This window comes from Motacilla alba, chromosome 1 (genome assembly GCF_015832195.1).
Source record: "Motacilla alba alba isolate MOTALB_02 chromosome 1, Motacilla_alba_V1.0_pri, whole genome shotgun sequence".
In the NCBI taxonomy this organism is placed as follows: Eukaryota; Metazoa; Chordata; class Aves; order Passeriformes; family Motacillidae; genus Motacilla; species Motacilla alba.
The window spans coordinates 67,759,443-67,787,188 of NC_052016.1; the positions used below are offsets into that span (position 1 = coordinate 67,759,443).

Genomic DNA, 27,746 nt, shown 5'->3' on the forward strand with positions numbered 1-27,746 from the left:
GGAAATTCAAACTAGACATGACTGCAGCAGATAAAAGAACACCAGTCATTTATATTCCTCGTGTAGTTTGGAGAAGAGGAAAAGAAAATGCTTCGCATAAAAGACAAGAGTAAAAATGAATCAGAAGCTGTTTTCATTTCATGGATGCATTTTCCTGTTTGTAATGTTGATTTCGCAATTAAGAGTACCGTGAGATGTGTCAAATACAAATACAATCCTATTTTCAGTATACTTTCATTTACATCCCATGAAGGTAGCAAAGATTGAGACTGTTTGTGAAAGAGCAAAATGACTTAGATCAGGGCAGTGACAATGTTCTCTGCCAGCATTCATTCTGACAAACAAGCATATTTATTTCCTCAAACTGTGTCCAATTCTCTTTTTTTTCAGATGTGTTTTAACTTATTAGGAGGTCTTTTATTTCCAAAGATGCACTTCATTTTTTTTTTAGAGAATCAGACAGACAAAGCATTCCAACATTCTCTGCCTTTATGTTTTGCTTCTATGCTGTAAGCAATAAAGAAGTGCATCACTGAATGATGTTTAAGTGTTTTGTATGTTTTCTGTTATTTTACTTTGTTTTGGGGAGGGTGTTTGAGTGTTAAAGATAGTTAGGAAGTTATTAAATCAGTCAGCCTTAATAAGAAGTTATATTCCTAATTAACCAGAAATATATGATAAGCTTTTTATTAATTGTTGATTAATTGGACCTGGGTTTTTTGCCTCTTAGCTTAGTCTGATCTGTAGTACAGTTGTCAGGAAATACATGTTCAACTTCATTTTCTGATTATGTTGAGATTGCAGTATAATTTTTGCAGTGCAGAGTATTTAGAATGCTGCAGTATAATTTATTCTGTATACATTTGGATGTTGACCTCATATGTGACCTTATTTTCCAAGTAATAAATGCCGGAAAGATTATTTTTTCCTGACCTTTTGCCACAGCAACTCTCTGCTTATAATTGGACATTGATCTGTATAAAGATGCAGTGCAGGATTTTTTTTAAAGAAGCTATTTGAGCATATGTCTTATTCTCTCAGTTTTGTGTGACATGAAGACAAAAATTCTGGATTTCCATCTATCAAGTATATCCATGAGAGAGCTTTAAAATTTTTAAAGTTTCACTAGGAAAATATCTAGTATTCAGAATAAAAATGTGTGGTTTTTTTAGAAAAGGACTGTATGGCCAGTGTTCATAATACTGCAGTTTGTCTAGCAACATCAAACCCAATTCTGGTCAAAATATATGCAATCTAGTAAGCACATTAAGCCAACCATTCCCATTGCTTAATTTCATTATAATGCAAAGAGTTATATGCAGGTTTACATTTGTTATTATACCTAGCTGAGCTGCAGGATTCATCACAATATTTTATTCCAATTGCTCAGATGAATTCTTCATGTACTTATGAAACATATATTGAATTCTGGACGTTAAGTATTGTCAGCCACTTATCTACAGCAGCGGCTGTTTATGTGAATTTCTTTGCTGAGGAAAATATAATAATGGGAATAGAGAGAAAAAATATTTTTTTCCTTTTTTTAAAAAAAAATTCCCTTTAAATATAATTACAAATAGTAATTATATAAATTTGTTTGCCTGAATGAACTCTTCTGTCTCTAGTGTGATATAATAAAATCACAGTTATATTATGAAAACTGCACCTGCATCAAGCACCTTATGGGATTTCAGGTCATTGCAGTAACAAATGTGGCCCTATGTGGCGTTTCCAATGAAATCAATGATTACTTGTCATTGAGCTTAGTATGATTAGGGCTCTTAGCCTAACATAATACTTCTCTTTTGAAGGAAGATGAATAAAATTGTTTTCTCTAGTCATAAGTCAAGTTGAAGGAGGGTAAGAAATATGATATATGTGATTAGGATAGAAAAATAATTGAATTTTTCTTTAGAGAAAAATTGTTTTCTGGGAAAAGGAGATGGAAAGCTTGCTAGAAACAATTGTCTCCAGCAATGCCTGAAGCAATATCAGAAGTTGTGGTTCTGTCATCATTCTGGATCATATGCAGGGATGGGAATTCAGTATTTTGTAGCCCTGTTCTAGGGTTGATTATTGTCTTTAAAAGATACTTAAAATACTTTAGCTTCTATTATTAGAATAACGCTAATAATTAAATCTTATTAAATTATTGAAAAATTATCTGGGTTAACTATGAAGTTAGAATCTTGATGTGGGAATCCTAATTTTAAAATGAGTTAAGTTTAAGTTTGACATATTCTTCATGTAATTCCAAACATTATTGATATGCATTCAATTCTGCCCATGGCAGCAATAAGAATTCAAGGTGTACCAGTGTTTTGACCACAGTTTTGAGCCACTCTAGACCAAATTAAAAGGCCATACTGAGATAAAAAGTGTGTTGGTAGTACTACAGCAATTGTGCTTCTCTCAGTAACAGAGAAGTAGGAAATTTTACAAAAAAAATTTTTTTGTAGACGAGATGTCATCTGATTTCAGCATGAGATGGGAAGCAATCAAGCTTACTTTATGATTTTCATTGAATTAATGAAAACAGTGAATGATAGAGCCTGTCAGTTTACTATTGAAATAGTTGATTTCAAGGAAAATATATCCAGATAGCAAGTTTTTTTGGGTAGTGATTTTAAACATTTTCACAAACGAGAAAGACAATGCAAATTAGATATAATTGATTTAATAATTAATGACATGCTTATGGAATGGCCTTAATAAAAGGAAAGCAGAAAACCCCCCAAACTGTAAAAATTATCATGACAGTAAGTCTTGTGTTACAAAAGCATGTCCCACTTTATTTATCTTAGTCTTATACTCTCTTGCTGTGATATCCAAGCCACTTTCTGCATAAGAATAATCTAGCTGTCTCTTAAGCTTACTTGTGCTATCTTAATCAGCTGTCTTACTAAACAGCTTGTTCCACATCCCTGCTACTCCTTTAATAGAATGATTTTGGATAAATTAGTTTTGTTTACCTGTCTTCTTTTCTACTTCTGTTGCTGATACTTTAAACCCTATCACTAGTTTGGACAGTTTGAGATCACCCTACTTAGAAGTCTTGCAAGAATTACTAGTTTTGAACACATCTGTCAAATTGCCCATTTATTTCACTTGAAGTTGTAGCATGTAATATTCACTTTTTGCATTTAAATAACAGAGTAATTGTTTTGTTTGGTATGGTTTAAGAACAGCAATAATCTGCATTTCTTTAAAAGATATCCAAAGCTGAAAGTTATATCATAACCCATAAAACATAAACAATAATATCTACAAGGGAGCAGTAAAACAGCAAGATGTTAATTTTTTACTTTTCTTAGTGAATCCTGCATATGCTTACCTTATAATCAGTAAAAAATACCAAGTCATGGACTTTTCTATAGTTACTCATCAATTATTGTCTTTGTTAGATTTGCCCAGGAATTTTAGTTTCTTTTTCTTTTGTTCTGGTTTTTTTTTTTTTTTTTTTTCCCCGTCTGTGTTTTCTTGTTCCATTGAAAATCTACACTTTCATGTATTTGTCAAAAAAACTTCAAGGTATTAAATATCTCCAAATTCAGTAGCTTTGTTGAGTTTTTGCTTCATCACTATGTGTTACATCTTTCTTTCAACACAGTTTCTTGCCATTCACACCTGCATCCCACAGAGGAGCCATTTCTTCATATGCTGTTGCCTCCTTAACAATAGTGTGGATCCTGAGAATAAAGAAAAAAAACCAGAGGCAACTGCTTGGAAGAAGGGTGAAATGAAACTCTTCAGCATAGTTGTCAGAGTCTCCTCTAGGATCAAGGCTGCCCATTAGGCTTCTCTGTAAAACAGCACCATTTTAGTCTCGGGTATTTTTACTAGTATAAAAGAAATTTAATGCATCTACATGGAAAAAAGTGATACTATGTGTAATTTGAAAATATAATAGCTCTTTCTTCATCACAGCAAAAATACATTTGCATCACAACTGATGCAGTTCTGCATGTAAGTCTTAAGAATAAAAATTACATCAGTAAATTACATCAGTTCTAGAGACTGTCTATGAACACTGTTTGTTACCCTTTGTGTTAGCCCACTGAACATGTTCACATAACAAGTCTGTAGTAACTTTTTCGTTTGCAGTCTCCATTTCTAAACAAAACTGATCCTAGAAATCAAGTATCCTGCATTATCCATCTGCAGCAGAGCAGAAATTACAAAAAATTTTTACCACAATTTTTCCGGGCTATCCATTAATTTTCTTGTCATAATCTTGCTCGAGTCTGATGGATAATTAAAATCCATTCTGTTTAACTGACTTAGAATCAGTCTAGACTGATAAGTGCAGAAAGTTCATCAAGCACATTTCTGCTGTCTGACATCATCACCAATGCTTTCCATGCCATTGGGGATGATGAGTTCTTTTATGAATACACCATCAGCTAATGAGATAATAGGAAAAGAAGATTGTGGAGAAATACTTCTTTTCAAAGTTTGCAAAACTGGTGATGGCCTTTTCTGAGAAACTGATGGAGGCTGGGAGTCTCCAGGAACTGACACAACATGTGAAATCTTTCGTTCAACAATGCTTCCTCCCATAGGTTTTCTTGTCTGGACAGAGCATCTATCACAGTCGCTCTGTGCTCAGAATATCTGTCAGACTGCTCTTCTTGCTCTGACACCACTTAATAGTCTTTATGTCCAGCACTATGACCCTTTCTAACTTTCTTACTTCTAATATGGTCAGGTAAGATGCTAACTTGCTGTTTACTTGCACACAGTATCCATTTTCCAATTTCATCTGATGAACTGATTTCCAGGAAAGCTATAAGAGCAACTTAATTTTATTGAGGGTCTCTTTTCTTTTTTTTTTTTTGGTGTGTCTCAGTGGTAGAATCTGTTTCTAGAACTGTAAATTCTGGAAACATTTAGGTGAAGCCCACACAAAATGATGTATTGAGTCTTGCATTTTCTGCTTCTGTTTGTTCTTTTCTATGTATTTTTCTCATCTTTTCTTTTGGTTTTGTGTTTTATGCAAGCACATGTATGATCCTTGATGAGGACTAGCATAGGTCAAAGAAAATTTATCTATAATGTAACTGTTTCTGATTGACCAAATTAGTTACCAATAAGCTGGAGATATTTGATTTTGGCCTTATTCTAATAATGAGATTTTTAGATTAAAAATGTAGGTAGAAGTGCAGAGCTTTATGAAGAATAATACCAATCTTTGATATCTACTCTGGTGTGTTTAGCAGGTTCAAAATGACACTGGAGCCACTGATATTACTTCTTTCCTTTCTTCTGCTGTGATTTCTTGGTTCAGTGAAACAGTACTTCTAAATATATGAGAATCACCAGCATTATTATTGGTCTCATACTACTTATAAGTCCTTGTGAATGGTGATATTGAAATTTTGTTTTGGATTGAACTTTTAAATTGATATATTTCACTTTTAGTCAGAGGAAACTAATAAAAAGTTTCAAATGTTCTAAGATCTCAAGCATTTTAAGGTGATCTAGGTAATACTTTTGCATTATTTTGTTACCTGGGCTGAGCTAGACTGTGTAAATGTTCAATAGTTCCCTTTTTTTGAGAGATTGGGATTATATTCTCCCTTCTAACCAAAGTTAATGAACTACAGAGAAAAATGCAGGTCAGTTGAGTTTGCTGTACAGATGATTGTCAGCTTTTCTCATGTTAATACCTAGTAATCTATGACATATCATTTGCTGGATAATGTCTACAGCAAATTATATGATGGATTTAGACAAAATAAAGAAAAAGCTCTCATATCTGCCAACTTTTCTTCACTCAGAGTATTATGTTGAATATCTCTCATGGTTTAGGATCTATTTTTAGACAAATCTCCTAGTCTGCCAGTCAATTTAAGTTCATCTTTTAGATTTCAGCTATTTTTATTCCAAGTTGAGATTTGTAATTGAAGCTGTGAGACTGCTTCAAAGCAGAATCCAGTTTGTTTGGTGCTTCCTCGTTATAGGTGGGAGGGCTCCCAGGCACAGCTTCACCATAGTGTGCTCTTCTCAGAAGTACACAAGCAGCTTTGGTTTTCAAGCAATTCGATCCAGGTAAGGAAGGAGAAATGTGAGGAAGCAAATGTTTGTCCTAAAAGAACAGGAAAGTCAGAAAAGGAAGTGAAGTGGCATCCTAACAGAGAAGGGATATATTCACTTAATGCCTCATGACTTCTCTGCCTCTATTTTGTTGACACAAAATAGAAGAGTGGTGCAAACATTCTAGCAGCTGAAGTGACAGTGAATACAGTTTGCATCAGATTGCCTTATCCTGTTATTGCTGCCTGTAATTGCCCATTATCCTGCATCTCAACCGGTGCTGTGTTCTGCCAAACTGGGGTTTTAATCAGGTGCATGTTTCATCACCTGGCAGATTATTGCCATCATATACCTGGTAGCTGTGAAATTTTGTGAGCAGCATATCCCACAATTAATACATTAGCCAAAGATTAGGGGAGCAAATTTCTATGACTGACTTTCAAAATATACAGAAAGTGCTTTCTCCATCAGTACACACAAATATGTCACTCTGACAGAGAGGGATTACAACCACTCAGCACAACTTCATCTATGCACCATTTGGTATGTCAGGCTACGTTTTTAGGCAATTTCATTTCTCCTCCACATTATTTCTACTTATTTTATAATTAAAAAATACTTCAGTGGTTTAAAATTATATGTATTTTTGACCTGTTTTGTTTTCATTGGACACTTCACTATTGAATCAATTTAGATAATGTCCTTGCTAACATCTGAAAAGTTCATGACTGCACGAATAAAAGCATTCATAAATTTCAGAAGAGTTTTCTTTGATGAGCTTATTTGCAAATTAATTCATACCATGCACTTCAAGATCACAAGTCTATTACCATAAGTCTCGTATCTGAGATTCTAATATTTGGGTGTTGTAGCTTTTGGTGCTCATCTCTTTCTGCTTTACTTCAGAGGCAACAAAGCAGAATATCCCTCCCCTGTCACTAGTGGAAATCTCATTACATCCTTTCTGTACTTTCTGTTTTGACACTGCCTTTCCTGGGGCTGAGCACAGTTATTGTACTGCAGTTTGTTCTTGAAAGGCTTAGAATCCATAAGTTATCTTTTCACTTTATTCCCACCAGAAGAGCAAGGGAGGGATTTGCAGTTCTCAGTAAGATGAGGTCCTTCTATGTCAAAATCATTATCTTCAGCTAACATTTCTTCTTTTCAGATTCTTTTTATAAATTGAAAGAAAAGTGGGGGCATAGAAAGATCAACAACTTTTGAAACAAGGAAATCAGAAAATAAAGAGTTTTCATAGCATCAGGCTTTATGCAGTTCCATGGGTGATAAATGGATGTTCACTACTTGTGCTTACTTTTGTTAATGAATAGGGCATATATTCATATATCAGATGAATGCATAATATCAAGGAAACTATTGTAACAGGACTAGAGTGTCTATTCCTGACTCTTGCTCTGCGTCTGAAAATGAAGGTATGTGTGTTTATTCAGTAATATAGAGAAGGCAAAATAAATACATCTTCTCTCTTCATAATTTTAAATCATCATTTTATGATTGATGTATCTCCTCTTATTAAGTCAGCAGAAAATGCTGATATGATAAACCACAATAGTGGACAAGATTTAACGAAATCCCATTGCATATTGTAGACACATTCTTTTCACCAAAAAGAAGCAAAGTTCTGCAGATGGAGTTCCCATAAAGATGACACATAATATTAGATGACATATATTAGTTGGAAATCTGAATGATTTTATTTATCAATAGTTCTATGTCCAGCTGGGGAAGACAAAGGAGAAGAGTCTTAAATAAGAGACAGGAGTTAATTATTCCATTCAGCAATGCTTTAGCTGGAATACTATTAATTGTATTTTGTTCTTCTGGAACAAAGAGTATCTCCTAATGTCTGTGCACACTAATAGAGACTGTCCTTTTCTTGGCCCTTTTTGTGTTTACATACTACTTTTCTCCTTTGCCGTGGCTTCCAGAGGGGAAAACGTGGTTTATTTTAATTTGGGCCAGAGTTGCAGCATGCTCTAATTAGGGATACATCTACAGTATGCAGTTTGTGGGCATATGTTAGAGATAGATCTTCTCTGGAAGGATTCAAAATCAAAAAAGAGGTATAATAACAGCAAAAAATAAAGGTTTGTGCAACATCGCCTATAGGTGAAGTTTGAAAGAAGTGTTTGTTTAGAATCTGTGTGTGTTTAAATGAACAAAGACTGGAGTGAAACATAAGAAAGGTCTCTGTGTATATAAAGTTGTTATAATATTATAGTGCTTACTTTTTCTTTTCTTTTTGTTTAATTTTCTGGGAGAAGTATTTAGGTTATATTTGAGACAGAACTTTATTATAAAGATGTGTAAGTTAAAGAATACCCTTTCCTGGAGATTTTTTAAATGCACCCTTGTCAATGATAATCTACATTTATTTTAAACTGTCCAGGGACAGAGGATCCACTCTGGTCCCACTTTTTATGGTGCCAAAATTAAATATGGGGATGTCTAACCCTGAGTAAGACATACTGAAAGAGAATATTTGCTCTGATCTGTTCCTCATCTTCTTCTCTGCGAACATCTTCATCTTGAAGAACTCACCATGTTAGAGAATTGCAGGGAATGTGGATCATGTAGTGCTTCCCAACAATAATATGCAGCATTTAGCATGGCCTTGGCTCAGGGACAGAGCTGTGGAACGATTAACTAATGGAACTTAGTGAATCTGTGTCTCTGCAGACAAGGTCTCTGTACTTCAGTGATACATGGTGCCATGTATCAGCCCCTGTGCACCTACTGCCCAATCGGATCTCCAGAATGGCAGAACAGCTGGTTTCCATTCCCGGCTGCTGCTTCCTCCTGTTCCAGCTGCTGCACTCAAATAACCTCCCTTCCCCAAGTGGGCTTCATATGGTTTGAAAGGGACTTAATGTACCTCAGTGCATAGGGAACTTTTGATGCATATTTCATCATGTTTCAGTTCTTTCTACAGGGAGCACCGCATGTATAACAGATGTTCCCTGACTACTACCCTTTCCTGAAGGTGACATGCCCTTTTTTGTGTTTCATCTCTAATGTATATAGAGCTGGTAGTGCCTGTATGGTACTAAAAAATAGTGCTCCATGGCTGCCCCTGTGCTGCATGCCAAGCTATATTTAATTCCATCTGCTCCCCTCTGCAGAGTGAAATGGAGAAGAGCATATGCCCAGTGTAACCAAGTCACACTGTGGCACAGATAAAACCCCTTTATTTAAGAAAAATATAGGTATTTTTAAAATTTAGGATCCTATTCTTCCAGTTTTTTTAATACATAAATTGTTTCATATAAATTAGTGGGCATGTTCATGTAATTACATATCAAAAATATGTATTCTTTTATTATACCTCATTATTATTATTATTATTAATGCAGTATTATTAATATTGTATATGTATATGTAGTGTACATGTCTATATATGTCCACATACATACTCATAAATACAAAAATAAGACATCATTAACTGATATCCTTGAAAACCTAATTTTGTAATCTATATAAATCTATACCTTAACATAATAGAAAATTTAATGCTTTACAACATTTTATGCTTGCTTGTTTTAAAACTGCAACTATTAGAACAATTCACAAATCTGTTTACACAAAACACTCAATTTTCAACCTAAAGGTTGTTTTGGAAAGAATAATAATTCTGAGGCAAAAGCTGTCAGAATAAAAAAGAGTATTTAATTGTAAAACGGTACTTTACAAATAAAGTTTTAAAATATGTATTTAATAATGTATGCACTATCTGACCCAATTTTTATTTGAACAAATGAATACAGTTCTTACATAGAAAGTGCGGTTTAGGTTGTGCATTGACAAGATCTCTAGATAGCTACAGAGCCCAAACAACCTTTCAAAAGGTGCAAATCAAACACAAAAAAGAAAACAGAAACAGAACTGTGTCTGTTCTGACCCTGTGGAGAGACTTTTGCAGCACATCTGTAATATTCATGGCCCTGGGAAGTGTATACTGGATATGTGTGTGCTGCTGCTGAATATGAATATTCCTACACTCTGTGGAGTATTCCTGCACTTTATGGAATATTCCTGCATTTCATCTCTCTGATTAGTTTTAACAAGTAATATTTCTTTTCAACCTTGCTAATTTGATTTGAACCAAGGATTCTGTCCCTTATCCTTGTGGTATTTTGTTGTTAGAAAAGTTCACATAAATTACTTCTTTTTGAAGGGAAGTACATGGAGTAGAGAAGAATGGAGACAAAATCTGCAGTGAGCATTGAAGCTACTGCTGTAAGGAAAGCTTTAAACTCAGCTTTACTTCCTGGTGTTCTGCTTTTTTGCTTCCCAGGAGTACCAGAGTAAATGAATAACCATAGCCCATTGCTGAACTGGACTATAAAAATTATTTTTAAAAAGTCAACCAAACAAAAACCAACAAACACAAAACGGACAACACAAAAAAAAGACAAACAAGCCCCAAAAAACCTCAAAAAACCCCAAAAAACAAAACAAAAAAAAATAAAACAATTTAAAAAAACCCAACAACAAAACACCCAGGCAAAACAAAACAAAATTCTTTTGGTGTTCATGCTTGCAATAAAAAATAAGTCAAGTAGTTTGGACTTGCAAAATAAAACTTCTCTCAAAATTTTCTTTCTTCATTATATTGATTGTGAAAATAAATTCCCAGAAGGTGACTAAGCTTATGGCAAATAAAATTGTCAATTTTTCTAATAGATACCTTTTGTTTATACAAAAGCATTGATAATATTTATATTTTTGTTACATTTAGAGTCTGTTTATTCATCCTTTATTATTAATGAATATTTTTGTTCCTTTTTATTAATTTTTATATGTTTTATTTTCTGTGCACTCACTTTTTTTTTCTTATTTTATGGAGAATAGCAGAAATATGTTGCTAAAATTTTGGCACAAGAAAAGAGCCTCCCAAACACAGGCTGGACAGTTACTGATTACTGTGAACTCACCTTCATTTTGTCATTGAGAAATCTTACCCCAATTACTAATTCACCATTATTTTAAAGTGATTTCAAGAGATGTGTAACCTTCATAAATATGGCAAAATAAGCCAGTATTTAAAGCCTGAGAACTTCATTGCTACTTAGAACCCAAAGATTACTTTAAATTCTTTAAAGACATAGATTCAGATGTCAGTAGAAGCTCAGATTTATTGTAAAGTTATTAAATGTCTTTTTCTGATATGCAGAAATGTGGAAACTTCTCACAGAGTGAGAGTTAGAGGAAGAAAAAGAAAAAAATATTAACTTAGAAGTTAAAGGTGTGGGAACATAATGTATAACACAGAGAAGAAAAGAAAACCAAACTAGCAATCAAAACATTCAGATTTCATAAGAAGTAAGAAACTGTTAAAGGTTGTGTTCTTTTGTTACATTTAATTCTCTGCCAAAAAGTGATAAAAATTTGTAATTTTCCTAGAGTCAAACTGCATTTAATATTTCTAAACTGGAAATATTTTGTATCAGAAAAGTGCTTGCTTTTTTGCAGAAATTAATCATGGTCAGCAGAACTGTACCATCTTGCCCACATTGAATCAATTTGTTTTGTTTTGTTATAAATCTACAGAATTTAACTTTGTATTTTTAATTCAATGTCAGGTAATACAATTTTTTTGCATAGGTTTTTGTATTACAAAAAGAGTTTCGACAAAACTTGGATGATATTTTTCCTTTAGATGTGTGAACATAATACTCTGAAAAAGAGAAAAAAATTAAGAAAAATGTTTAAGACAGGAAAAAGTACTCTTCAAAATCATAATGAAATACAGGATATTCTAGTTAATGGCGTCTTCATTTAGACTGAATTTTACATTTCCAAAATAGATTTTAAACTAAGGCATGGGCTTTCTTTTAGATTTTTAGTTCTCTATAAATACAACAAGATGGAAAGACCTGAAGGTTTTGTTAGTCACAAAAAAAAAAGTAACAGAATGCTTCCCAAACCTCTACATGTTTAACCCTGTTGAAGACAAGAGCAGCCACTTGTTCTCAGGAGCATTGTCCCTATCATTTCACCTACTATCTCACCTACATCTGAGCTAGTCGCCCTAATTCTTTATAGTTAATTTGCTGATGAGCTCTCTAGAATTGCTGAGGAGTATGAGGTACTTCCAGAGTATGATTCTTTTGATCTGTTTAAGATGAATCACATCCTCTTTACTGTCAGTGAAAGATGACTAACTGATATAAATAACTGTATATACCTAAACCTATGAAAGAAGAATTTCTTCTCAGGTTTTGAGGGAACAAGCATTTTGCAGACTGACTATTGTTTATTACCAGTTTTGGGCTTCTGTGTTTCTTATTTGTGTTATAGGTGTTAATTGTTCCAGCCCAAGTATATTCTGGAGACATCATCATGGATTTATTTAGCAAATCTTTCCCATTTCATCAGTCATGCTGTAGAGGTGTTTAAACTCTCTTCCATGGCAGAAATACAATTTCTGTTTGCATGGCTATTATTCCCTCTTCTACATATTTGCAGATGGGTTCTCTTTTCTCCCTCACAAAATCAGGCGACTGTGTAAGATGCATTATTTTTTAAGCTTCACTTAAATATTTATCTACTTGGCTTTTGGTTTTGATTCCTATGGCCAAATTGGTAGTGCCAGAAGCAATGGAGTATAGTGTGTTGGAGGTTTAAAATTAGAATCTGAGATCAACCTTCTAAAAAGCCCTATATGCTGAAATGCCTTACTGAAATGACTCACAAGAAAAGAAAGACATGGTCTTGGATTATATGGACTTCTTAAAATCAAAATAAATTAACCTATTTATCTGACTGCTGGAACTATTTTAAGTTAATTAAATACCAAGGGATGAAGAAATATATTAATTTAAGGATTAATCTCTGTGTAACATATCTGTACCTTACATAATGTTAATCTTCAGTAAATTTTTATCATTTGGTGAATGGAAGTAATTCATGAACTTTTTAAGCCTAGCTCCCTATAACATCTAAGACAGTTCTTGTATGTTCACTAAATAGCAATGGATTCTGGAATAGCTGTTAATCCCCAGCAAATACATTTAAGAATCAACTGGCATTTCATAAACATACAGAAGCAATCCTATTAAATCTAAGTAAATATTTGTTTAAGATACTTCAAGTCTATCCCATTTTATCACACCCACTGCAGGGTGTGCCACTATGATGGCAAGGTGAGGTTTATCTGCGCGAGTGCACCTGCCACTCTCCTCTCAGCTCCATCACCAGAGCCAGCTGCTGGAGGTGTTGCACATGCTGGCACAAAGAGGTATGCTTCTAACCTTTCTGCACTGTGCCCCTGAAAGAGATAAACTAAACTAAATATATATTCATATAACTACGGGAATGTCAGAGTTTTCTGCCAAATAGCTGTGAGGAACAGGATTGTCATATATTTTTTCGCACTTCTAGATGACATATCTTTGCCAGCAATGCTTCACAATATAGATCTGGTCTCACAAGTTGCTATTCAGCATCAGTGTTATTGGTAGAGAACATAGTCTGCTTTCTTGCAAGGCTGACACAGAGAAAGATTGAACTGCATTTTTGGCAATTTGAACACTGTTGTCAGGAATATGTTACACACCTTCTCATGTACAGGTTAACCCTAATAATGACTATTTAACTCTGTAAGTGCCTCTCAGAACTATCTCAGAAAGTAAATCCTCTATATTGTACCTCACTCAAATACTTATTACTGTATTCTGCTTTTGGGTTTGCTCTTTCAGTTTTATTAACATAAAAACAAGTAGCAGAGTAACCATCCTATCTGGAATTTTTTTTCACTCTCTCAAGGCAATCCCTTTACTTTGGGAAATTTGAGTACTTTCTTCTGATGGTTCAGTATACTATTTTTTTACCCACAAAAAATATTTGTTAAGTTGGTTTCTTCAATATTTAACTACTTTTGCAAAGGATGAGAAAATGCAGAAGTAGATTATAAAAAAAAATCCCCCCATTTTAGGATAAAAAATAATTTTTTTGAAAATTTAAATTAGACAGTTTTAAGTGACTAAAAATTGCTATTTCAGAAATTATGGGAAATATAATTTAGATAAAATTCCCATATAATACTTTATGCTTTGCTATTTACAGCTAAATTTGTAGTTCAAAAATATTCTAAGTTTATCTATTTTGCAGAACAGGAAAGCCAAAGTGTTTATTACTGAAAATAGTGTAACAATTTCTTCAATTTACATCCTTGCACAGCTTTTAATATCTTTCCTTGTATCAATAGAAATAATACAGGCCAATTAAACCTTTAATATTCTTTCTTATTTGAGCTTTAGATCCCCCAGCTTTTTGAAAGTTAACTAAGTTTCTTATTTACAATCATCAGAAAATTTCACTCTGAGAAAGATAAGAATTCAAATTATGATTATTGTATTCCTGGAAAAAATATAAGTGATTTTCAAAAGGAAGGACTTTAGGCTTAAAGCAGTAACTTAGTAATGATGATGGACATATAAAAGAATTATTGAAAAGGTAGGTAAATTTTCTATTGGACATATGAAATTTTTGACTGTATTTCTTCTGTGACTTCTCATAATTCGGGTCTCATCTTTTTTTTTCTATCTCACCATTCCAGTGTAGATTGTAAAATGTAGCTTATCTGGAGCAGTCATGCTGGTAACTACATATGCATTTGATTTTATGAAACTAAATTCTTAATAAGGAATTCTTTTAATTTTTTGGCATAGACAATTTAATATCTTTTATTAAACTGAACTAAGCTAGTACTTAAAAATAGCTCTCTGACATTCAGAATAATGGTTTTGAAAGCAAGAGTGATAAAAATTGCTGGGAAGGTGCAGTGCAAGCACTGATTCAGCAACTACCGCACTGATTTAAACATTTTCTTTGGTACATAAGATATTAATCTGTAGGGGTTTAAAAGCATATGAAAACAACCCCACCAAAAAAAAAGCTTAAGATGTGGAAGTTACACATGGAGTAACAAACTCTGACTCATTGTGCAGTGTAGGACAACAGTAGCATGTGTATGTCCTTCACTTACAGCAGCTGAAGGTAATTCAATCATCCACCCAAATGCCACATCTGAGTCACCTTGTGGAATTTCCTGTTACTCCAGCGTTTGCACAAAGACTTCAGGACAATTACAATTAAGAGTCTAAAGAAAAGAATGCAAGAAAATTTAAAAAAAAAAAAAAAAAAAAAAAACGACCAAAACCAGGCATTTTTCATCAAACCTGTGAGGATTTTTGTTATGTAATTTTGTGTAACAGTGTTATGGACCCTCAGCTTGTCCTGCACAACAATCTTTACAACTTTGGTGTATGTACAAACACACTGCTTTTGATTGAAACCTGCCACCTGATAATTTCACTGGCAGTGCCTACTTCTTGCTTTAGGAGAAACAGTAAATAATTGTTTCCTATTAGTCTTCTCAGTGACAATCACGATTCAAAAATCTTTTCATATTTTCCCTTTGTTGTGTCTTCTTCAAGCTGAAAAATCTTAGTCTATTTAATCTCTTCTCTTATGAAAGCCTTTTCATAACTTTGATCATCTTTGCTGCTCTTTTTTGTCTTTTCAGTTCTATTATATTCTTTTGAACATGGCATGAGCAGATCTGAATACAGAAGTCTAGACACAGCAGCTATGGATTAAAAGAGTAATGTTTTGTGGTTTAATCTTTATTCTTTTCCAAAATACCTTCTTATTCTAACTGCTCTGTTGATGAATTATGAGCTGACATCTTCATTAAAGTGTCCAGACTAATACAGAGATTAGTTTTAGAGTCCCTTGCTTGGGTATTGAGAGTTGTTACTGTTTTCCATCATGTATATTACCTGCATTTGTCGACACTGAATCTCATGTGCCGTTTTACTAGTTATTCAATTGCATGGCATCTATCTGCAGCTCTTCACAGTCTCAGATTTTGCTACTCACTTTTGCTTGATACCAAAGCTAATTTAAGTGATATTGTTACAATGCTCGAATTTCATATTTGGTTTTCATATGGTCTGCTGATTTGTTAGGACTCATTTTACCCTATTAATCTTTTAATTCCAGGCAGTTTTAATGACTCATTTCTATCCCCAAAATATCTGCATTGTAGGAATCACCCTGGGTTCCTTCATTTCAAAACATTTTTACTTTTTCTTAATTATTATTTTTTTAAAGAGGGGATGCTTATGACCTTATATTTTTTTCAGCACTCTGTATGTACAGATTCTCTGTTAGCCTCACTGATCCTCTGGCAGACTTTCATTTTTTCTGATTTTTTTTATAAAAATCCTCATTAATTTCTGTGGCATGAACAAATAGTCATCAAAACCTTTTCCAAACTTCCCTACAATATTGTAACATTTTATATGTTGGACTTAATTCATTTTTCTCATCCTAATTTGCTCACAATTATGACTTTTTTTCAGAGTATCTTTTTACTCTTAATGGCCTTCTTCAGTCTGCTATTTCACCATCCTGGCTATTTTTTTGTCCTTTAAAAGCGTTTTTGATAAGTGGTTTACTGTTTCTCTGAACTCCCAGTATAGTATTTTTAGGCAGTCTGTCATGCTGTCTGCAAGGATTTAGTCTTTTAGTTGTCCTCTTCAATTTCTTTTCAAAAAGCTTTGTCATGTTCAGGTAGTTCCCATTTTTTTTTTTAGTTAAGTGATACTGTAGCTTTTTTTTTACCTTTCCTTTTTCTCTTTTCTGTAGATGTTAAATTTGAGAGCTTAGTGGCCAGCATTACATTGTAACTTATAGTTACTTTTTCCACCTGGTCTGTTGAATGCTAAAAAATAAATCAAGTAAGAACTGTTTGTCCTCTCCTGAACTCTTTGACTAGTTGTTATAAGTGCATTGTATTTCATCACTCCTATGTAATTATTATCTTGGAATTATAATTACACTGGGTTACACTGGCTGTTTTCTTTCTATTACCTTTGTGAGGCATCTTTTACATCACATTCCTCTCTTAGAACCAGCTGCTGGAGTTCTTATCCTTTACACTTTTTTAAAAAAAGGGTAGAATCAAGTAAATACTTGATTTTGTCTGGCTACCAATTTTTATGTTCTCTGCTCATTTTTTTATTTGCTGAAGTTTTTCTTTGCTACTTCCTCTCCGAATACCACCAACTTTTACACTGCCCTATTTGTTTTTTCCTTTTTCACTTTACAGTTTGTCACTTCACTCTACTTGATAAGTTATCTGAGTTTACAAGCTTTTCTATACCTGTCACTTGTCTTCAATCTAAAAAACATTATCATAGACAATTCAAATGTCACCAGCCTTTTTTTTCTGCTGGTTTGCATAATGCCTGGTCTTCTTGAATATGTACCACTCATAACAAACATTTCCTTGGTTGCTATTTAAAATATACCCTTCTCTTACCAATTTTCAACCCAAAAGACTTTATGAGCTTTAGCATCTAAAATTCAGAAAGTAGAAGCAGAATCTCTACAGAAGTGTGGAAATGCTGCAGAAATGTGATGTCATTTTCAGTTCTTTCTTAGGTCATTACAGTAAGACAGAAAAGAAAAAAAGAAGACACATTTATTCCAAATCAATTATAGAGAGATCCTTAGCTGTCTCTTTTTCATCTTGAATTTTATCTCTTGCTTGTGATTCAATTGACTCAAGTCTGCCTCTTCATAATGAATTTTTATGAGAGAGAGACTTGATAGTTATACCTGTAGCTAATGTTCAAGTAAAATTCAATGTTGCACTTCCTTTTTTACTGGAAAAAACATCCACACCATATATTGGTTGTCTCTGATGACTGCCACCAACTGCCAATTTTCAGCTCCTTCTGGTTTTTATTCTCACTATTCCTGGGAGTTTTGGCAACTAAGGGTAGCCTTTTTACATACATATACAGACAATGTTCATTTTTTCCTTGGTATACTGATATCACATATCAAAAGCAACAATGATATTTTTATTGTTCCCTTGTTACACAATTTTCCAAATGCCTATTTTAGGCTTGTGCATTACCCTCTTGTCGTTTTGACTTTCCTCACCCTCGCAAAAATACTTTTAGAGATCTTTCACACCCTATTGTTGCAGAATTCCACTTAGGAATTCTTAGGAATAATGCAAATATTATTATTACCATTTTCCCCCCAATCTAGCACAAATCTTATTTTTTTTCTATTTTTACACAGTGAGGCAGCTGTGAAAACTTGTCCAAATTAACCTTGCAGAGCTATTTATTTTTATCTTTATTTAGGGTTAAAGTACAGTCAGTCACTTTGCCTGAGCTTAAATCCAAAGTGAATCCAAAGTGTCAAAGTGAATAAGAGTAAAGAGAATCAGGACATTTTAGATCTGAATAAGAATTAGAAAAACAACTAATGAAAAAAGAGTATAAGAAGAGTGTAAGAATATCTACTTAGTGGTTTGATGCAATTGATCTTCTTTGTCTGTCTTCTTTAATTTTTCAGACTGTTTCTGTGTAGCCCCAGACAAAAGTAAGTGGGCTTTTACATGCTCTGGTGTTCACTATGGACGTCTTTCATCAAAGCAATGCCTTGAGATGCTTTTCCACCTGGTGTTCAAACCTCTTTTATGGACTGCAGTGGAATCTGTTTGGGTTGCTGTAGCTCCTGACTAGGCTGCCTTAGCTTTGTGGGGATTGCTGCAGCTTCTTGGGTCTGGTAAACACAAGGTCATTATACGTGAAAGAAGCATGTTGGTAATGCATCCTCATTCACCCATTGCTCAGATCCTATCAGTAACACCCTCATACTCTTACTTAGTGCAAATCAACCTTGGCACTCGGATGCCCTGAAACTGAGCTCAACAGCCTGGCCACAGGCACAGCTTGTAGACGCTTTTACCCTGCAACACAGAAAAGTTACCTCCTCGTGTAACCACCAAGAGTCCATTTCAGAGAATTTCTGTAAAGGTTCAAGGTAAAATCCAAAAATAACATTATGCTAAGAAGAAGGATCACACAGCCATGAATCCTGGCTCTGCTGACTTCTGAATCATGTCTGCAACATGAGAGCTGGATCAGGCCAAAGGTGAGCTCATCACGACTCCAGCTGTGTGGAAATTGTAGGTGCAGCTTATACACTTGACAGTTTTCTGCTGTGGCAGTTTTACACTTATTAAGCCAGATTCAGCTAAAGAATCCATAGAAAAGGAATCAACATTTTGAGCTCCACAGAGTGTCACTCATGTTCTCAGACAAGAATAGAAGTCTCACAGTTTATCCAAGGGGCTCAACATTTTTTTCCTCAGATTCTCATTCAATTACAATATATATTTATTTAAAATTCCTTCATCTGGAACCTTAGGAAAAGATAACTTCTTTCCATTTCAGTTTTACAAAGAGGTTACAGTAACAGCTGAAACTTGTGGAATATTTGACCCAGACGTGGCCCATTAATAGCTTGCTTGCTGATTCAAACGAGCGATGCCATCAATGCTGTATTCAGGATTTCCTTACTGAAAAGAACAAAACAGGTCTGAATGTAAAGTTATGGTACATTGCTCTGTCAGGTTGAACAGCTCAAAGGTAGGCAAGGATACCTGCAACTCTGTTCAGCTGAGCTTGAATTCCACCCTGATGCATGCTGAGAGTTAGCATTATATGCTTTACTCTCAGCGGTGACTGCCAGCCGTGTAACTCTTCAAGTATATCCTGCCATTTGTTCTATCCAGCAGAAATGGGTTTCATTCCAAAGCAGCTCTTCCAAATACTTCAAGGAATAGTGCACAAGGGGGGTGATTTTAGGGAAAAAAAAAATAGTAGTGTTATATGAAAGGGAAAAAAATCCATCCTGTTTCCTTCTGAAAAGTGTTAGGATATTAAAAAAAAAAAATTTGAAGTCATATTTCTTGTGAAAAGACAAAGAAAGGTACAGGATGTTATTTTTTTTTTTAAGAACAGTATGCTGATGTCCATAGGATTCAGATCTTACCTAATCCTTAATCACAACTCCAGGTGCCTCTTCTTGTAGCCTGTGAAAGCCAACTACCTCAGACATTTAGATATCAATGTGAGAGTTGCCTGTGCTCACCTGTTTACTGGGAAAGTGTCTTGCATGCGACCCCACAACTCTGTTGGAAAAATTTTATCTCACTGCACCCTGATTTTCATTAGAAGAGTGGGAATTAGGTGTGTGGATGGGGAGCAGAAGGCATGGTGTATCCCAGCAGATCCACACAATGCAAGTTTGATGTAGCCATGGAGGTGTTAATGAGAGGCTTGACTTTCCAACCTGTAGCTGACAGATGTGGCTGCTTTTATTTACTGCATTTAAACTTCTGGGTTTGTTTACTTCAGTTATTATTCTTTGATTGTTTCCTCAGTGCAGGAGAATCTGACTGGAGCCCCTGTTTATTTCTTGTCATGTGTCTTTTCCATCAAATGACAGACATCAACTGAGAACATTTTATTTCTAGTCTTGAGAGCTTCACACTCATGAGAGTGGCCTAGAGGGAAACAGCTGTCTCATTGTGCAGTGAACAGAGAATTATCCTTGGATACATCCTGCGCAGCAAAGCCATAAATATTATGGCCAGGTTCTTGAACTGGCATTGAAAATAAATGAAGAACCAATGGAAAATATGAGTTCTTGATATGACAGGTTCAGGTGGCTTGTCCTCTCAAACAATTAACTTTTTTTTTGTTCTGTTCCTTGCCTGTTTTCTGTATAATGCTAAGTGCAACTGTATGAGCAAGATAATATTATCACATTGGTGATTGCTATCCAATCCAACATTAAAAAAAAGGACAAAGCTTATTGAGGTAAAACCAAGGAATTTCAGTTTCTTTCTCTCATTATAAGGATGTCTGATGAGATCTTGAGACTTTGAACTCCTTGAGTAAGATTAGGGTATATAATTTAAGGAAACAGAAAATATTTCTAACATACAGATATTCAGAATGTTCTTATTTCTTTCAGCATCACATCCTTCTTCATCTGTCTGACCTTGAGTACCCTTTAGATTTTGTGACAGTACTCCAGAAGATATAAGACTGGGGCCCATAGCAGCTCCGCTGACACTGTCTTTGTAATGCATGTGGGCAAGCTTGCAACTTGTGGTCCCATGAAGGATCATTGCTAGAAGGGCATCGTTGTGTTCAAAAGAAGGAAACTTTTAACATTAAAAGGAACAATAAAAAGACAAATGACTGTCCATAAGTATTAGATCCTGACAGCAAGGACAGGATCTCTCGTAGTCTCTTCGAAATTAAAAACTTACTTTCACAATTTTATCTGGTTTAAATAAATTAAACCATCCTGGTTCCATATAGTGCATTCTCCATTCTCTAGATGAGAATTTCAAAGGTCAGAGGACTTATGTTCCCTCAGCAAGTTGGTTCAGGAAGGTGAACCAAACTTGAACCTACTCTCTGTAAAATTGAAACTGGGTAGAAACAATGAGTAGATTCCAGGCAGGAATTATCTGGCTTAGTTTTACATCTTGTAAAACTGTAGCCTAAAGAAAGGAGAAGCTTGTTTCAGTTGGAAGGTAGGTCTCACTAGGGATATTTCCTAGCCCAAAAAGTTGTGAATCCACACTGCAAAACTGCTTAAAGCAAAACAAAAAGATGACAAATGCCATTTTTTCCACATTTGAGTAAAAATATTGAGCAAATCATCATCAAAACATCTGGGCAAATGAAGAAGTGGGCAGTCACTTTAGTCACTGTTGCAGTTTAAACAGCTTTCTGAAACTAGGCATGTCTTGACACAGAGATTTTAATGTGTTTTTCCACAGATGCTGCAACAGGACAAAAAAAAAAAAGATTAATGTTTGCCTATGTCTTCTAAAATAATCACACCCTTTGAATAATAATTTGTGCTACATATAGGCAAGATGTTGCAAGATAATCTCCAACTAATTACATTATCTGCAATTTTGGGGTTTTTAATCTTTCTTGTGTAAGCTACTTGTTTGGCACACAGAGTGAATGAATGTTCATTCTGCATATGCAAAAAGCATAGACCTTAAAGTTTAAGCAGTAGGTTAGATTTTCCAGTTACCAAGCCAGATATACAGGAAGATGGAAACTATCATTGTGTAAACATTGAAACATAAAATTCTTAATGTCAATGTATATGTATTGCTTTGCATTTTAAAGTACATATTTTATTTATAAAATGTACTTACAGATAAGATCTTAAAAATTCCACTCTTATTAAATATGTAGTGATTTATGTTTGTTTTACAGACCTAACCAGATTACAAGACCCATTTTGCTAGTAAATACTCCAAACTTCATCATTCCAGGAATTGAGAAAACAATGCAGATTTCTTCTCAGTTTTTTACTTTTTTCAAAGTAATGACTTTCTATTCCACCATTTAAAATTATTAGAGGTATATCAAACAATAATGAATTTTTCTTGAAAACTGTAAATGACTACTGTGAAATAATTTTTTTCCCAGCAGAAAACTCAGACTTGTACTACACACAAACAAATTAAAAAGAATTTTAAAGATTCCTAAATCTATAAAATTCATTTTTTACAAATGAAATACACATGCCATTGCAATGTGCCTTGTCATATGTCTTAAAAATCTGAAGTTCATAATAGTAAAAAAAAATAATTTATTTGATTAGCCTGGATAAAGTAAGTAGACATTTCACTCCTAAGGCATGAAGTTTCTAAACATCTGTAGTATTAGAGGAGATACATCATGAATTATTTACAAATGCAAATCTACATTACGAGGAGTTTCTAGTTCCAACAGGGTGAAAGATAGAAATTTTCTCCATAGTAGAACAAAAAGAAAAAAATCAGGCATGAAGATTGCCAGTACTTACATGTGTTTAAATTCTTACCACATCTCCAGTTGATTGACATCTTCAATAAGCTGTTAATGACCCACTCCATTTGCTTTAAATGAGCCTTAGATTTTTAGATCTGGTGAGTTTTGTAGAATGTTGAATTAAGTAGATTTAATTGCCTTTTTTTTTGGTTTTTGTTTTCATTTTAGTAATTCATCATTCAAAGGAATAGTACGCTTTGCCATCATAATAAAGTTTCTCAGTAACCTTTCTTTTGATTTGAGTTCTAGATGCAAAAGTGAGTACTAGCCATAATGAAACTATTCTTCCCTGAGCTAGGCTGTGTGTATTAGGTAGGAGTTATTCATAAAATAAGAGCTTTTCTCATTCTGGCTTTCAGTGTTTTAAAGTAGTCATTTAACAGCTGTCTTGGAAAAAGCTGTAAGCATGTTGGGAATCAAAGATGACTCTGGTTCTGTTCATGAGATGGGTTGGTACTGCATTTTAATTAGCATATTTTCTTTCCTTCTACTTTGATACTTTCAGTCCTTGGGGCACAGAGCTGAGAAATATAGATTGTAGCTATCATGCCAGATAAGGAAAACAACGTAAGTGATGATGCAAAATGTATTTTCTCTGACAGTGAACAAGCAGAGACTGGCTTGTGTAAAACAAATTTTTACCATCTGACTGTGATGGGCTATTCTCACCACAGTGATACCTGCTGTGGAGCAGTGTTCTATTTCGTTGCATTGTAATAGCATTTCTTTCAACAAGTGAATTGCATATCGTAGAGATGTGGTGGCACAGGAAACCATGGATATTAGTACACAATCAGCATTTTATATTCAGACATGAAAATTGGTGCCAGACACTATCTAACCTGAGATTATGATAGAGGAAATTATTGGCGAGAGGGAAGTGGGGAGCTGGATATCAAACTGGCTATGAATGTAAGACTTTGTTGCAGCAAAACAAATAGACTTTGTTGCAGCAAAACAACTAGAACCCTAACTCTTCCCCGTCAGGAATGAATAAATGCTTAGAAGACATGATAATTAATGAGCTCTCTTACTACCATTCATGTTGGACATTCATATGGGCAGAACTTCACTATACAAAATCTGACCTCAGTCCTGATGCAGACTTGTGCACCAGTCAGCTTTCCACAAATGCTTATCTAGCTCACGTCTGCATAAGGTAGACTGCGTACAACTGCAGTTGTTACATGTACATCATGGAGGATGGAAGTCCATGTCAACCTGAGCAGAGGATGTTCCCTGTGCCTCTTTGGATAAATTCTGCCATCTCTATTTCCCTCCAGAAGGAGGATAGCCAAGAACTGCACTTATCTGGTAGCCACTGCACTTTGGAGAAAAGGGAGTATGCCATTAGCTGAGTTAAAATGAAATACAATATCCGGGTTAAAGTAGTCACCGGGCTCTCTGTGACCTCATCCCTGCAAGGCTGCAGCTAATCAGTGTTATCTGGTGGGGTTGTATCATGTCCCCTCTCATACAATTCCTATCTGATCAACAAATGACATACGATCTTTAATCCATCTTTGTGTCTCCAATAAGCATAAAATCTGTTGGGGGAGTGGGGGACGGGCAGAAGGAGAAGCAAACTAAGCTTTGCAGCTCGATTACAGAGAGAACAATTTGTTTTTGTAATTAGAGCTCAGCAGTGATCTCTGTTTCACTGATACTCAGCTCGGTGTAAACAGAACTCAATTTTGACAACTGTTTAGCTCACGGCACAGTTTTAAAGTATTAAAGGATAATGGAAGACTTATTAGATTAGCTTTTGCCATGATCTTTTAGTGTCCCAGATAATTATTATTTGTGATACAGCTGAATGGTTTAGGCTTGTGTTAGTATTATGCATGCATTTCTGCATAATACTTTATCTGCTATTGATGGGCACTAAAATATGTATTAGGAGATAGACATTTAGTCAGATTGCACAGATATTAGTGCACAGATATTAGTGGTATTTTCAAGTGGATCAAATTGTTCTTTTTGTGATTTTTATTTTGTTTCCATCATAGCAGTTCTTAGTTCCTGTCTTTTACTTTTTTTTTTTAAATCTGTACAGTTATCTTCATCATTATTCCTATTCACACTTGTGTGGCTTTTACCACAATCCTTTGATCCAATCATGACATTTCTCCCCCAGCATTTTAGCATTCCCTCTGTTTTGTGTGTTTTGGTGTTGCATAACTTTTTCTTACAGTATCACCTTTTCTATCTTTCTTATTTAGTACTTTAAATCATTCCTGATAGTCACATACTCTTTTTCACCTTGTTATTTGACTTTTCCTCTAATTACATTTTAATTAGGGTATGTTGTTTCTACCTCTGATCTTATAATTAGCATTTTTCCTTTTGATCACCTTTTGTCTCATTTTGCATAAGGAATGTATTTTTAATCCTTTCACCACTTTCCCCTACACAGTTTTACCTTTTGTATTTTTATTTTTTCTGGCTAACCTCATTCCATTAGTTTGACTCTCTATCCTGCTTTTGGCTCGGATATTCATTATCTTCCTAGTCACTGGTGTGATGCTGTGTTTTGTTTTTAGTATGAGAATAATGTTGATAACACACTGATGTTTTTAGTTTTTGCTAAGTCGTGCTTACCCAAAATCAAGGACTTTTCAGCTTCTCACAAAGGAGAAGGCTGGAGGGATACAAGGGCAGGGGCATAGCCAGCACAGGTGACCCAAACTGGCCATGGGGATATTCCATACTGTATGGCAGAATGCTCAGCATATAGACTGTGGGGAAGGCTGGCCAGGGGCTGCTGCTCGGGAACTGGCTGGGCACCAGTCATTGAGTGGTAAGGAGCTGCATTACGTATCAATTTATTTTCATTTTCTGACCCATTAAACTGCTTTTATGTCAACCCACATACTTTCTCACTTTTTTTTCCCCAATTCTCTCCATCATCCTGCTGCAGTGGGGAGTGACCGAGCAAAGTTGAGTGGTGCTTAGTTGCTCTGTGGGGTTAAACCACGACACTCCCCTCTGATCAGAAACATTACTTCTAATTTTTTTTTTTAATTTCCAGTAAGTATTTTGTATACTGTATTGTCCTTGTTCACAACAATGTGATTTTCTTAATTTAGAAGTCTAAGTTTGCAACTTCTTGGCACTTCCGTTCTAGATTAGGGCAATACACTTGAAGGTGATTACATAATCACCCTAGAAACAGCCTAAATTGCTGGAAAACATGAGTTTAAAAAAAAATAGTGTTTTCACATTTGAATAATTGCACTCTCTCTTAAAGTTCATCAGGAGAGCAAGTCTATGTCAGTGACTAACTTAGTCATTTAACAAAACATGGGTGGGTACTAGTCCATGAGTGAAATGTGGTTGTATTTTCATCTCAGTCTCTAAATGAATATTGGTGGCTCACGTTATAAAAGCACAAAGACTGCTTAGGGCAAAGACAGCTCTGTCAAGGTTAATGGCCCCAAATCCTTTCTGCCCTAACCATCTTTTAATGTTTTGGTTTGGTGGGGATTTTTGTGGGGGTTTTTTTTGGTTTTTTTTTCAGTTTACTTCTTAAATTTACTCTTCAAACCAAGAGCCCAACAAGAAAAAAGTATAACAGTGACTGCAGCCTGTGATCCACCTCAGTCTTTATCTTTTATATAAAAATCTTCATGCTGTTTTCATTCCAGCATGCTGCCATCCAGCAGGATGATTGGTTGCTTGTTTTGTTCATGTTACTTATTTCATGCTCCTAATTTGTATTCTTGTTTGTTCTTGCAAAAACTTAAAAACATCCAGGTCTTTCAGCCATATTTTCAATTTGGAAGTGAAAATCATGTATCTATTTCTGAAGAAATCATGCCATATATATATATATATACACATACATATATATAAAAATATATAAGTGTACGTCTTGCACACATGCTGCCAAATTTTCATGAAAACAGGAGGTAGTTCTCTGAAAGTCAACCTTTTCCTACACTGCTTTTATTATGTATTAGATATTTCTGTTCATTCTGTTGATACTCATCACAGCAGTCTCTGAGTACCTCCCAGCAGTATATTAAGCTCTTGACTTAAGTTCTCTCATTTTCTCTCTAGAAGGAGAAAACAGCTGAGTTCCCCATTAAATTAATGCATTTTTGGTAGTCTATGTCCCAAAGGACTCCAATTCTAATTTAAATTTGTAGTTGTGGTTGAACATGGCATGTCATACAGAAAACTGGAGACTGGACCAAGAGCCTACCACTTTCTTCTTGGCTGAGACAGTTTTATAGCCAAGGCTGTATAAGCTGTTCTTTGTGACAACTTCATACTAATAAAGAACATAAAAATTAAGATACATGGCATATGTAGTCAGAGAATCATAGAATGGTGTGGGTAGGAAGGGGCATTTATAGATCGTGTAGTCTAACCTCTAACAAAAGCAGGACTCAACGCCGTCATTGTGAAAAAATTCTTCTTTACATCTAATTTGAACATAATCTTCATTCAGTTTAAAATCATTGGACCGTGGTTCTGTCACCACAGGCCCTGGTAAAGTCTTTCTCTGTATCTTTTATAAACCCCCATACGAATATTGATAGGTTGCTGTAAGGTGTCACCAGAGCTTTCTGCTCTGCAGGCTGAACAGACCCAAGTCTCTCAGCCTGTCCTCACAGGAGAGGTGCTCTAGACCTGTAACTTTCTTTTTTTGGCTCACCTCTAAACCCTCTCTAACAGGTCCATGTTTTTCTTGTGCTGAGAATAACAGAGCTGGACACAGCACTCCAGGTGGGGTGTCATGAGAGTGGAGTAGAGGGACAGAATCCCCTTCCTTGTCCTGCTGGCCACGGGCTACAAGGGTGCAGCCCAGGATACCATTGGCTTTCTGGGCTGTGAGTGCACATGGCTAGTCATGTCCACTTTTTCATTCACCGGAAACTCCAACTCCTTCCCAGCAGGGCTGCTCTCAATCCATGCCTCTCCCTGTATTGGTGCATTGCATTTTGCTTTTTT

At 34.9% G+C, this 27,746-nt stretch overlaps 1 protein-coding gene across 7 annotated transcripts in view; it reads left to right on the forward strand.

Moving 5' to 3' along the window:
* PCDH17 (protocadherin 17) overlaps window positions 1-27,746 on the forward strand; it is a 90,140-nt gene that overhangs the window by 30,010 nt on the left and 32,384 nt on the right. The window lies entirely within an intron of this gene.